This window comes from Palaemon carinicauda, chromosome 24 (genome assembly GCF_036898095.1).
Source record: "Palaemon carinicauda isolate YSFRI2023 chromosome 24, ASM3689809v2, whole genome shotgun sequence".
Taxonomy (NCBI): domain Eukaryota; kingdom Metazoa; phylum Arthropoda; class Malacostraca; order Decapoda; family Palaemonidae; genus Palaemon; species Palaemon carinicauda.
Window position 1 is genome coordinate 101,150,930 of NC_090748.1, and position 10,453 is coordinate 101,161,382.

The window sequence follows — 10,453 nt, forward strand, 5'->3', positions numbered from 1 at the left end:
ATCGCCTAGCCCTCCTTGGTCTTAGCTTGGGTGGAGAGGGGGCTTGGGCGCTGATCATATGTATATATGGTCAGTCTATAGGGCATTGTCCTGCTCGATAGGGCAATGTCACTGTCCCTTGCCTCTGCCATTCATGAGTGGCCTTTAAACCTTTAAACTTTTAATTGTAGAATGATAATGAGATTTCTGATCCATTAAATTCCTTTGAATCCAGCCTGAGTGAATCAGGATGAGTCAGATTTAAGAGTAGATTCGAAGAGTACAAAGTTGATTGCAAATTAGAGCTGGAATTGCTCTCAGCAGGACTCAAGAGTTTGCCTGGAAGCATAGAAAATAGAAAGTCAACTATCCTTATATTAGATCCATCCAGTTTGATAGAGGAACAACACCTTGGATGACGAACAAAATTGAAAAATGTAATCCAAAGAGAACAGATAATGATGCAATTGGACTAAAAATCAGCTTAACCTTTAAACCAAATAAATTCTTGAAATGTTGAAAAAAGTTTAATTCATATGACGAGATGATAATGACAATCAACAAACAACAAGATTTGTGAGCATCTAAGAAGAAACATATAAAATGTTACTGATTATTCTTCAAAGGCTCTGAAAGCTTGCTCTGGAAGAGGTCCAATGGATAAAACAATTTAAAACAAGCCATAACAAGAGTTAAACCACAAACTCCAGATGATAAATATATTTCTAAGGCCAAATTTTCCTCACTAACCAATAATCTGACTAGTCCAATAAAAAAAGGAAATACGGAGGAAGCTAATAAGCCATGTGTATCCATAAAAATATTCCCTCCGTCCATTCAGAGGATTCTGAAAGACTTGACACTATTCAATATGGAAAGTTGAACTTTGTTAATGCTACCAAAACTCGGCAGTTAAAGGACAATAGCTAGGAGGGAAATTGATAATTCAAAACAATAATGTCTTACACTTTCATTGGGCGCATCTACTCATAGAAGACCAAAGCTTCTGACTAGATAAACAAAAACCCTCCACTTTAGAAAAAAAAACTCAAATGAAAAGTGAAACTACTAACAACTTTGTTATAATCAGATTGAATATGACAAAGCCTATCATAATAGAACAATAATCCACATACAAGACTTGAATTAATATCCACAAATCCATGGCATTTTCATCAAAAGCAAAAACTTTCGATTAAGAAACATTAACAAAGTACCCAATGAAGGAAAAAAGCTTACTTTGACAGTAAAATCGCCAAGAATGAGCCCATTGCACCACAACAGACTAAGAACCAGAATTTCATAAGCATATTAGTTGAAGGTACATTGTCAAAATGTACAACTTAAGACCTATGAAAATCAAGTGAAAAGTTCAAACAAACTTTTCGATTAATTAAAGCATCATTACATATCTGATTAACTATTCTTTAGATTATAACACCATATTTAATTATTGAACAATAACTGTCCTATAAAAGCTATCTTGTGATTAAGGATCTTTACTTTGTATAATATGAATTTCTGTGAACACATTGATGAGAATGAGATTTAAATATAAGGCTCTAAGTTTAGAAGCACAAGATTGCAAAACACAAAAGACCCAAAGTTGTTAAAAATTGTTACAAATTTATCTAGTTTGAAATTATAAGGATCAAATTTAATTTAAATATTGAATTTTTTTAAAAGCCTTGAATTAAATAACGAATTCTTTAGAAAAATCTTGAATTAGATAATTAATTCTTTAAAAAGTCTTGAATTGAATAACGAATTTTTTAAAAAGTCTTGAATTGAATAACTAATTCTTTATAAAGTCTTGAATTGAATAACTAATTCTTTATAAAGTCTTGAATTAAATAATGAATTCCATAAAAAGTCTTGAATTAAGTAATGAATTATTTAAAAAGTATTGAATTAAATCATGAATTCTTTAAAAATTTTGAAGTTCAAATGGAAAATCAAATGATGAGCTAATGTCACTGAAAAATAAACAAGATAAAGATACTTAGAGCCTCATTATAACATGTTCGTTTGAAGCTATTTTTAAGATTACTTTTTATACTTTAAGGGCTGTGCTTTGAAGGACCTACAAGATTTGTTTGCCGTATACATCTTAAATATTTGGAGTTTCTCCACGGTATTGTAGTACTTCGAAAACAATAAAGTCTTCAACATCTTGAAAACCTTAATATCTTCAGTCCTTCGGATGTCTAATGGGAGCTCTAGAACCTACAGTAGAGGCACATCTTGACTTCAAAATCTTGAAACCATCGGTAACTGTAATCATGGTAAGATTTGCTGGTTGCAAGAAGTGTGTCAGTGCTCTTGACTATTTTGGACGGGCGGTTCTGGCAACCTGAAATCTAGTCTAGCTTCAATAGGCAACTAGTGTAGTTCAATCTCGGGTAGGGCACCTTTTATCAAACTTGCTCCTCCATTTAATATGTTTTGTAATTTTTTAGGTTGCACTTTGGGTAGGTTGTAATAATTTACAGTAGTCAATCCTGGTAATAAGCCGTTAATCAAAAGTTCCTTTTAAAAAGTGCTGTTTTATCTAAGGTAGTACCCAATAATTCTTATGACAGTGTTTATTTGGGCACACACATATTTTGCAATCCAGTGATACACCTAGGTCTCTACTAGATGTCGAGACCAAGTTGTCATTAATATTAATTTAGCTGTCACCAAGGCTTCTTGAATTGTTTTTCTACCTTACCACCTTAAGCTCAAGTTTTTCTAATTGTCACCCATTCTCCAGCTCTAGTGAGAACGTGGTTTAAATTCTCAGGACCAATTCGAACACTCGAAAGCCTTGTTGTATGTAGAATGTATGCTTTTCTTCCTGACTTTTGAGTCTCTGGTGTACATTAACGTCCAAATTGTGGCTATATAATCACTCCATCCAAGCAGCCGACCACGTTCAACATGTAATAAAATTAAAGTTAGTTCATCAAGGAATCAGAAGAAATGTGTATGGAATTGCATCTACTAAACTGGGGCCGTTACAGCTATCAAAGAATTAATAATAATAATAAAAAAAACTTTTGGCTAGAAATTCTGAATACTTTATCAGAGGCACCCACCAAAACTAAACTTTTAACTATAAAACAAATTTACCACAAACCCATCAATCATATTATGCCAACATTTAGGGCATCAAATGTCAACAGACGTTATTTATTTTATACAGAAGTTAATATACAATCATTCCACACCCATCTTGTTTCCACCAATAACAACTAACAATTAGGCTCTCGGAGAGAAGAGGATGGTCATATGTACGTTAGTAGTGAATTGGAATGAATATTACTAATCATTTGCACATTTTGTTATTGCATATCTGATGGATAAAGGCTACCATTTAGGATCTGTATAAGTCATCCATCCATCCATATACCAAAGGCACTTCCCCCAATTTTGGGGGTTAGCCGACATCAACAAAGAAACAAAACAAAAACAAAAAAGGGGACCTCTACTCTCTACGTTCCTCCAGCCTAACCAAGGACTCAGCCGAGTTCAGCTGGTACTGCTAGGGTGCCACAGCCCAACCTCCCACATTTTCCACCACAGATGAAGCTTCATACTGCTGAATCCCCTACTGCTGCTACCTCCGCGGTCATCTAAGTCACCGGAGGAAGCAGCAGGGCCTACCGGAACTGCGTCACAATCGCTCGCCATTCATTCCTATTTCTAGCACGGTCTCTTGCCTCTCTCACATCTATCCTCCTATCACCCAGAGCTTTTTTCACACCATCCATCCACCCAAACCTTGGCCTTCCTCTTGTACTTCTCCCATCAACTCTTGCATTCATCACCTTCTTTAGCAGACAGCCATTTTCCATTCTCTCAACATGGCCAAACCACCTCAACACATTCATATCCACTCTAGCCGCTAACTCTTTTCTTACACTCGTTCTCACCCTCACCACTTCGTTCCTAACCCTAACTACTCGAGATACACCAGCCATACTCCTTAGACACTTCATCTCAAACCCATTCAATTTCTGTCTCTCCATCACTTTCATTCCCCACAACTCCGATCCATACATCACAGTTGGTACAATCACTTTCTCATATAGAACTCTCTTTACATTCATGCCCAACCCTCTATTTTTTACTACTCCCTTAACTGCCCCCAACACCTTGCAACCTTCATTCACTCTCTGACGTACATCTGCTTCCACTCCACCATTTGCTGCAACAACAGACCCCAAGTACTTAAACTGATCCACCTCCTCAAGTAACTCTCCATTCAACATGACATTCAACCTTGCACCACCTTCCCTTCTCGTACATCTCATAACCTTACTCTTACCCACATTAACTCTCAACTCTCCTAATATAGTTGAAAATCCTGGAATACCAAATAAGATTTTGTATTGATAGGTACTAAAAAGTGTTATGTGCTCGTTATTTCATATGACAAGATCTCTTGAGCTTGAATAAAGCCCGAGTTTAGAGGAGGTGGAGGGTAAAGAATCTAATACATTTCTACCTAACATCATACAATTGAAATTCTGCAAACGTAGACTGGTAATAATAGTTTGCCACGATTTAAAATCAAAGAGCTAGATATCTACAAACTTGAAATGTTAATGATCGAAAGAGGAAGCCAATCTTGTCAACTCTCCTGTTTATCTAATCTACCCATCCATCTGAAACTTTACATCATACATGGAACATAACCTGTCATAACCAAAGTGATGCATTATTCTGGAGACTTGAATTTTTACCCGGATCAGTAGCAAAGACAAGCCTGACATTAACTATTGCAATGTAATTATTCAGTGGCCACTTTCCTCTTGGTAAGGAAAGAAGAGACTCTTTAGCTATGGTAAGCAGCTCTTCTAGGAGAAGGGCACTCCAAAATCAAACCATTGTTCTCCAGTCTTAGGTAGTGCAATAGAGTCTGTACCATGGTCTTCCACTATCTTGGGTTAGAGTTCTCCTGCTTGAGGATACACTCGGGCACACCATCCTGTCTTATTTCTCTTTCTCTTGTTTTGTTAAAGTTGTTATAGTTTATATAGGAGATATTTATTTTAATGTTGTTACTATTCTAAAAATATTTTATTTTTAACCGTTTCCTTTCCTCACTGGGCTATTTTCCTTGTTGGAGCCCCTGGGTCACTGCTTCTCCAACTAGGGTTGTAGCTAAGCAAGTAGTCGTAGGAGTAGTAGTAGGAATAATAATAATAATAATAATAATAATAATAATAATAATAATAATAATAATAATTGGTACCGAAATGCCTCTGTGCCCTCAGGATTGGGCCATTTGGCCATAATTCTACAGATCAATCACTCAATTAATGGGATTTTTGTCCGACTGACTGACCTCAATGGTCTCAACACCTGGCTATATACCTAAGATTCATATATCAAATACAATCTAATCAATGGATGGATTTATAAACTAGGGCTATTTAGCTCGACGTTGGGGTCTATGAGACCATTCAACGTCTATAAGGAAAAACCATCAGTTACCCTATGAAATAAAAGTTAGAAAAGGTTGGAGAGCAAGATCGAAAATAGAAAGCAAGAGAGGAGTTAAATTTGACAAACACAAATTAAGCCCAAACCAAGGTTAGAAACAATGCTGCTAATACCAATAGGTGATGCCTACAGAGCACCACATGAGGTGGAACCGTGGAATTATAAAACTACTTGCTACGGGAAATTTAATCAGTGGGACCCTGATTGTGACTGCTTTATAGTACATGCACTGCAATAGTCATCTATTGGCGAAAATAATAAACAATGAATGATGACAGTTATTAATTTATCGGTACAGGAAACGCTATAAGAAAAAAATAAAATGTATTGGATTAATGGCATATACGTACTTTACGGTACCCGCTACAGTATAGCCACCTATTGGCAAAAAAAGGAAACTGTGGCTGTCCAAAAAATTACTATTTCGATAGAGTAAACATAATAAATACACTTTTTCTTTAAATTCATGATAATTAAAGGATAACCTACCTTCGCATGTAATTAACTTTAATCAAACACAGACATCATTTCCCTTCTGTATTTTACTTTGAATCAAAATTTCAAGAAAATCAACGTTTCATCGCCATTAAAATTAAATAAAAGTAAATGTTGAGGCTATTAATTGGCCACTATCGGAAATAATTTCGTATATATATATTTTTTTTTTATTTTGGAAAGTTAATTTAGGTGGTAGGCCTACAACATTTCCCCCGATTTTATTAAATACCGACCATTTTCATGTCTTTGATATTCTTTATTAATGCATTTATAAGTATAAACCTCTGCAAATCATTTCGTTTAGTAGTTTTTGAGAGCGTAGCGTTCACGGTATGTCATTTTCATTGATTTTGTTAAAAGCGAAGCATTTTCGTCCCTTTGATTAGTGTCAGAATATTCTCTAATAATGGATCTGTATGTATAAACCTTTATTTTCTTTGTAAATGACCTGAAAGTTATTTTTCCGAAATATTACACTTTTCACGGCAAGAAAAATTAAAAAGTGAACGCTGAGGCCATCTGTTGTCCAATATTAGAATTAATTCCATGCTTAGTTTCCACAGTACGCTATTTTCCTTGATTTTGTTAAAAACGAAGCATTTTCTTGCCTTTGATTAGTGTCACAATATTCTGTAATGATGCAATTTATATGTATAAACCTCTATTTTCTTTGAAATGGCCATCTATAGACAAAAAAAGTACGATATACCGGAAGCTCTAATAAAGAAAAATGCTGGAAAAAAAAATAGCTAATACTATAATTCTACCATATTTTGCAAATATCATATGATTATATTCTTTATTTTGGTATCATAAGGAACTTTAGTCATTTAGATAATGGCTTAAATAATATCGTTTCCATGTATAATGTATCTAATTCGAATTATTACCAAGCTAACCCATCGATACGGGCGCATTATATTTTACTTTAGTTACGCCTATTTTACAGAGTGGCTAAATATAAGTTTTCTTCCATTACTCTAATAGGTATAACTCTTTTAAACTTAAAGTCTTGTTCCAGATCACGTATATTTTTAATAGATTATTTTCATTAGAAGAAGGATACTATGTAGTATATAAATATAATATAGTTATACTACTAATGTGTAACTTGACACATTATAAATACAGTAAAATTTCGATTTTATGATTATATAAAGCAAAAATACTCAACTGAGTAAATTTTGATTATCAAAGCAAAACATGACCCCCACGCCATCTATTGAGTATCTTTAGAAATGAATTAGTTTTAAATTTGCCAATAGATGGCATAAGCGTTCACTTTTTCTAGTTTTTTGCAGTAAAAAAATTATAATTCGTAAAAAACAAACTTTCAAATAATCTACAAGGAAAATAATGTTATATATATTTAGATAAATTAATAGAGAACCTTCTGACATTAATTATAAGCACAGAAATGTTTGGAAGTTACTAAAATCAATAGAGATAGTGTATAATGAAAACTACCTTTCCAAAACAAAACAATGATTGAAATTATTTCCGACGATGCCCACTAGATGGCATCAGCATTCACTTCTTGTTTCCTTTAATTCATGGTGAAAACTTATTTCCTTGAATTTTCTATTAAAAGTACAGTACACTGCACTAAGAAAAAAATAGTCCGTATTTGACCTGGAAATTATTCAAATTTGATTAAAGGCCGTGGTATGCTTTGATTATCAAAATTTTAAAGAACAACTATATCATATTTACTTTTTCGAAATGGTAATAATTTGACACCCTCAGTGTTTCTATATTTTGCCAATAGGTGGCTATAGTGTCGCTGGTACCGTAAAGTAAAATTGCACCGTGATTTTTAAATTAAAGGGGTTTGGCAGCAATATCAAATAAATAATGTGTAGGGACCTACAATTATGTTTAACAATATTATTCATGTGATCGGGGTTTCATTACCTCGAGTAGGCTGTCTGGAATGATTCATATTCAATATTCATTTCATTTAAATGCAGGGAAAACTTAATTTCCTTGAAATTTGTATTGAAAATATACTGCATTAGAATAATACTGTCCGTATATGATTTGGGAACTATTCAAAGTTAATTAAAAGCAGAGGTATGCTTTGATTATTACGAGTTTAAAGAAAAACCATCATATTTACTTTTTCGAAATGGTAGGCTAATATTTTGACAGCCTCACATGGTTTCTATATTTTACCAATAGGTGGCTATAGTGTCGCTGGTACCGTTAAGTGAAATAAAAGTCAAATCGCACATGATATTTAAATGAAAGAGGTTTGACAGCAATAACAAAGAAATAATGTGTAGGGCACCTATACTTGTACCAAGGCGCAGAAAAAAGTATTCTTTTCAGGAATACCAAGTTTCCCCCTGGCCCAAAGTAATTAACCTACTAGCGCTTTTGTCATAGGCGGAATCACAAGAGGGTTAAGTCCAAAATCACAGTTTCCCAGGGCAAAACCCTTAACAGGTGACAGACTTTCTAAATGGCAACAAAGAAACTCATTGCTGCTCAATACTGCATTTCACTATTAATCAAAATCAGTCTTCTATTTACTCAAGTTCCATACAAAAGCTATAATTGTCTCAGCTTCTTACCTTTACCATTTGTAGATCCTGGAAACAAATATGCCATACGAGATCTTGGCTAACTTTGTCATATGATGATTATGTCTTAACAGACATTCTGAGTTCCTTGTATCAGCAGTCAATACCAAAAGATGATCCACCTGAGAGAAAAAAAAAAAATGTCATTAGATACTAGTAAGCAATTGGCACCTAAAACCTTTATAAATTCTATTGAAAAACTTCCTAATAAGCATATCAATAGGGCGAGCTGATGCCTACAGAAACGCCACATTATAAAATCTAAAATGCCATGACTGTTCAACTGTTTCCCTATAATGCTTCATTATAGGGAAAAGTCAAATATTAAACTGCCATTGTATAATTTCAGTAACTTCAAACTTTATGAAAGGGCTAGCCGGCAATATAACTTAATATGATTGGCTAATGTGACTAAAGCCATCTTTACCTTAGAAGACGCATGGCATACTTAAGCTCACAGTAACTACATAAATTTCTTTACTGCTATTTGCAAAGGCTAACAGCTAAATAATTTAATCTGTGTTTATTTCTAAGGAGCCTTTACAACTGGGTTCGCTGCAGTCAAAAGTAATAATTAAGTACCCAAACTTGATAATTCCTTGAATTATACACAATAATACCAATGTCAATTAAAATTCCATATTTCCCTCACTGTGAAATCTAATCACATCATTTTCATCATATGATTCAAGATATAGATTCTTAACTTTGATATAAACCAAATGCATATTCAAGAAACTTCAATATCCGTGGATGCCAGAAAACCTAAAATCAATCAATCAATATCCGTGGACATCTGTATCATAACACAAAGCACCATTATACGATTTATTATCCAAAGTGACAGAGTCACAACTGATATTACCCAAAATGTTCATAAAACAAGATTTAGTTTATGAAATAGCTAAAAATTATTTTGCCAAACTAAGGATAAAGTTTAGTCTTACGTTTACATTGAGTAAATATTCTCGTTACGGAAATTCTAATAACTTTTTATATAATTTTGGGGGAAATGGGGTGGAGGAGAGCAAACAGATGCACTATGAAATAAAGTCTGGTGGTTTGATAGCAAGAGGGATGTTATATGTTGTGATAATAAATAAACTTACCTTTACATGAATATTTCCACGTCTATGAAGGGAAGTTCGTCCGTTTCGTTACATTTATCAATCATTTGTTTTATGGTTTTAAAATATCTGTTATATGCATATTTTAACCTGACAGTTTTGTAGAACAATGCTGTGGTTTGTCTATCTTAATTGTCAATTTTACACTGTCACAACACTCAGAAAATGCATCTACCGTTCGTCTTGAAATATGTAAATCATTAGCTTGGTGTATAATCTTGGGATGCATATTTGAAGTCTCTAGAAGTCCATAGTCCGAGAACATCTTGATTTATATAACCTGGGAACCATCAGCAACTCACGCTGATCCAGCTGGTCGGCTGTATATTATCATGAACAACAATTATCTTCCAAGACGTTTTAATACACTGATAAAGTCAATTCGATACAACCCATGTTTAAGTATATGTAAATATAAATATAAAATTTATTTCTTTTAGAATTGTTTTTTTTTTATTAGTCATATTTACGTTATATTTACTGGTAATTATCACTCTTACGTACGAACTTTAGTTTCCTAAAATGGCAATGTTGTTGTTCGTCTTTTATATATAATGCTAATAATGACATCTTTAATTGGTATCCACAGGAAATATTCTCATGAATTTTTATTTCCAATAGCATAATAAACATTTAATATGTTTGGGATTTCGATTAGATAAAAAATAAAAGGCTCTAGAAATCATAATTGAAGAAAATGGAAATCACTCTAGGGTCTATGACCTGGTTATGACTAGATGCTAAGAAGTTTGGGATTTCGATTAGATAAAA

General features: G+C 33.6%; 1 long non-coding RNA gene across 1 annotated transcript in view; it reads right to left on the reverse strand.

The window, feature by feature from the left end:
- Window positions 1-1,911: 1,911 nt before the first annotated feature.
- The window catches only part of LOC137617933 (uncharacterized), a 15,610-nt gene continuing 7,068 nt past the window's right edge, over window positions 1,912-10,453 (reverse strand). The window contains exons 3-5 of the long non-coding RNA XR_011039699.1: window positions 9,665-10,002; window positions 8,547-8,677; window positions 1,912-2,861 (exon numbers count right to left, since the gene is read on the reverse strand). This is a non-coding gene — a long non-coding RNA (uncharacterized lncRNA). The remainder of the gene's footprint in view (window positions 2,862-8,546; window positions 8,678-9,664; window positions 10,003-10,453) is intronic.